The sequence below is a fragment of the Stegodyphus dumicola genome, chromosome 11, assembly GCF_044657685.1.
Source record: "Stegodyphus dumicola isolate Sdum_Otavi_A_Nest chromosome 11, ASM4465768v1".
NCBI classification, from domain to species: domain Eukaryota; kingdom Metazoa; phylum Arthropoda; class Arachnida; order Araneae; family Eresidae; genus Stegodyphus; species Stegodyphus dumicola.
The window spans coordinates 76,984,307-76,988,531 of NC_140778.1; the positions used below are offsets into that span (position 1 = coordinate 76,984,307).

Below are 4,225 nucleotides of genomic sequence, written 5' to 3' on the forward strand. Positions count from 1 at the left end.
GCATCTTGTGTCAATCTGCTCGTCAAAATAAACTGAAAATCATTCAGAAAACATGCTTCTGCTAACTGTATGGCTGATAAAGTAGAAAGAATCAAACCAGTATGTAATGGTTTCCACCTTTTACCAATTTCTATAAGCTGTATAACATTAATAAATTCAAAAAGTAACTCAATTTTTTTGCTTTTATTTGAAAATTGAATTGAGTTCTTTCTACATCTAGAGGATAGCATTTGAAACCACTGACATATAAATCTTATCCACCATGCTGTTGTAAGAGCATTAGGGCTTATCTCTTTTAAAGCTACTGCCTTCTCCAATTCCACAGCTGTTTTAATTGAAAAAAACCTCACAGCAGAAGCAACATTCATTTTATCAAAATGTGAGGGGAAGAGGTCTTCTTTGCTGAGATGATGCATAGTTCTCAAACCACAATTTTGGTTTGTTTCAGTAATCCAGATGTCTTTTATAAATCCTGCAGATACATGCAAAGTAACCAAATTTTCTTTACTGCAAACATAACTGGGCAGTTTTATACTATGATTAAGAGTTGCAGACCAGAGATTTTTTAAAAGATGTGGCACATCTGCAAATACATAAATAATTTTGCCCTTAATTTCAGTAGTGAAATTATTTCTTTGGTTTCGAGAAACAGATATTCCCAAAGAATTCCACAGGCTTCTATTTACTGCTGCCATATCGCTAACAATACCAACAACATTAAATCCAACAGAATTGACAGCTTCGATAACATTGACAACAAGTTGTTTGAGCTGGCATCCTGTTACCTGTCCAGTTATCTCATGGGCAACCACTTGCTTCCATTTCAGCTTCAGACCTCTTAGTAAAATAACTAAATAGTGATTTCCTGCACCCTTTTGATTTCCTAATGTACATTTACCAATAAATTTACGTTTTGAAATATCAAAATCAGGATTGCCAGAAATCTCCATTTCATCCAATGATAAAATACAGTCTTTACCGCTAGCATTCATTTTTTCTCCTTTAATTTTCAAAAGTTCAATCATGTCACTGATGACTCCAAAATTCATTTCAAGACCTTGAAGTCTTTTATTTAAAGTGCTGTATGAAGGCAGAGGAAAACCTATTCTGTGCAAGTAATTATAACCATGCTTGCCCAAGGCAAATCTAACTTTGAGACCTTTTATTATTCCCCCGTTAGACCATTTTGCAATGCTTCTATGAGGAATTTTCAACATTGCTATTTGTTCATCTGAAAGAAATGTTTTCACTCCTTTCAGCAATTCCTCATGCTGTACTTGAAGGTCATGAAGTTGAATTTCAGTGCTATGCCATTTTTTTAAAACATTAATGTCACTTTTTTTTGGTTGCTCTAAGTTCTTTCAGTAATATTTTGTTCTGGCATTGCAGAAGCGAGATCAATTCAGTCTGCTGTTTTATAAAATTCCTTAAAAGAACATCCTGGAATAAAGAAAAAATCTATATGAATAATCATCAAAGAAGGGGGGAGGGAACACAACAAACAAACAAAAAAGATCTGAAAGGTTTCAGATTTTAAATTACACCCAAAGGGGCTTTTTTTGACATTTTGTGTTTTACCTTTATTTATTAAATATCAAGTTTTTCACACTTAAACTATAAAATTCACTTCAACAGCAATATTGCAAGATAATTTTAAAATGAACATATCTTCAGAATTCCCGATTCATTGTCTCACACGCCGGAGATAAAAGTGTCTTTTCTGTACAACATTGCCATTGCTCGCTTTGAAATCCTCAAGTTTGTTAATCAAAAGTTCGTTAAAGTTTTACAACATATAAAATCTATATTAAAACAAATTCCAAATTTCAAATTCGGGCTTCCAGATGTCCATATTCACAGTAGAATTAAGTCATTCAAAATTGGATGGCTCTAGGTACCGTTGTTTTATCAGAATGCGAAAAACATACATGCATTTATGCAGATTCTTCACTATATAATAGGGTGATAATATTTCGTGGCAACAATTTGAAAAGTGATGCAGCTGTTTATAGTGTTTCAATACAAAATGAAAACAATAGTCCTTAGGGACAAAGCCCCTTTGTATTAAATAGATAAAATAGATAATAAATCTATTAATTATTAATCTATTTATTATCCTTAAACAGATAATAAATCCACAAAATAAAAATGAAACTTCCAGGTCTCTTTTCCTACACTGTGGTGGGTTTTTAAATTTGACTCTATTGTTTTCAGCATTTTCTAGATTATTTTTGTTTTATTTTCTAATATTTAAAATTTATTTCACTTAAAAATAGATTTTAAAAATTTATTTCCAGCTTTTCAAGGGATCGATTATCTCCATAATCATGAGCAATTTAATAACACTAATTATCAACTTATATCACAGTCTTCACAAATGCTGATGAAATTAATTAAAATTAATTACAATTTGGTTGCAAGATGAGTCTAAAGGTTGTTTTTGCAAACAAAACTGAAATTTACATAGAGAATTTGCAACTATTGATGAAATTAATTACATTCCTTTTACCAAAAAATTACTTTATAGAACATTTTAAATGTATATAAGGAAGCAATTTAATTATACATTAGTTATCAACTTACATCAGAGCCTTCACAAATAGATGGTATTTCATTGCAAAATGAGGCTAAAGGCTGTTCTTGCAAACAAACCTGAAATGTACACAAAGAATTTGTAAATGCTGATGAAATTAATTACATTCCTTTTACCCCCCCCCCTCAAAAAAAAGTTAATAGAAACGTTTTGTATAAGCAAGCAATTTAATAATACACTAATTATCTACTTACATGAGATCCTTCACAAATAGATGGCATTTTATCACAAGATGAAGTTGAAGCTTGTTCTTGCAAACAAACCTGAAATATATATATAAGAAATTTAGAAATATAGATAATATAAACTACATTCATTTTAAGAAATAATTATTTTACATAACATTTTATAATTCATAAATAGATAATAAATTGTTAAAGCCAGATATAGTACAGCTGTTTAGGAACCATAAGACAAACAATTTCATATTTCAGAAATCGTACAAAAATTCATCAATATATGTAAAACATATGACATTTAATAGCTGCTCAAATGAAAACATAGCATAGATTCTTTACTAAAATTTATTTCTCCAAAATATGAAGCTGAAGGTTGTGGCAAATGAATCTAAAAGAAATTATAATATATGAAATATGTGGAAGTGAAAGAAATTATAAACTCTGATCAGATAAAAATAAATACAAATAATCATTACCATTTTAAAAGTAACTTTCAACTTATAAAAAAGCATAAATACATTGGACTGTTCATAGCATTCATACTTCTTAAACATAAGTAAATATTACGTTAACATATTTTTAAATTTTAGAAACAGTGTTAATACTTTTTAGATAAAGTTTATAATACTAAATATTTAATAACTGTTCAAATGAAGACTTACAACAGATGGTTCAGCAACAGAAATCGCTTCAGTTGATAAAGGTAAACTGTGCAGCAAGCCACCCTGAAGATGCAAAAATTATGAAACACATATAAGTAAGGATACCTGAAAATGCTGATAAATAAAATATACTTAATGTAACTTTAATAATAAATAATATAAATAATCCTAATAAGTTTTGTAAATCTTTAAACAAAAAATAACAACATTCAGACAAGACATATAAGACATTAAAATATACATTTAAATCAATGTATTATAACTATATTATTGTATTACTCAAGATTAAAGTTATTAATTTCAATATTATTTCTTTTACTTATACATATTTCTCTCTATTTATCTGGAATACATATTTCTCTCTATTTATCTGGAATTTAAAATTAAGCAAAAAAGCAACTTTAGTTTAATACAAATTTTGATTTAAACTCTTTTGACTTTGAAGGCAATCAGATACAGGTTTCTTTCTTTTAGAAGCAAATTTGAAGAAACCAGACCCATGTATGACTGTCCTTGAAAAACTACAAAAACTTTATCCAAAAACTACATCAAATTGAGGTTTTATGCCTAATTTTCAATATATGATTATAACAAAGTACATACTTAATTATATATATAACAACAGCAAAATTTTAATTTTTTAATCTAATCTTAGGGACTGTAATTACAGCTTTATCACATAATGCCTTAATTTCAATATTTTTATTCTTTTATAAAGCAATTTAGTCCATTTGTAATAAAAACATATTTTTTTATGAAAACCATAGAAATAAAAAACACATACATTACAA

The 4,225-nt window shown here is 28.4% G+C and overlaps 1 long non-coding RNA gene across 1 annotated transcript; it reads right to left on the minus strand.

The window, feature by feature from the left end:
• Positions 1–1,103: 1,103 nt before the first annotated feature.
• Positions 1,104–2,916, minus strand: LOC118190983 (uncharacterized). The gene is made up of 3 exons (XR_015044021.1): positions 2,788–2,916; positions 2,584–2,652; positions 1,104–1,440 (listed from the first exon to the last, which is right to left on the minus strand). It is a non-coding gene; the product is annotated as an uncharacterized LOC118190983 (long non-coding RNA).
• Between the last annotated feature and the right edge of the window lie 1,309 nt (positions 2,917–4,225).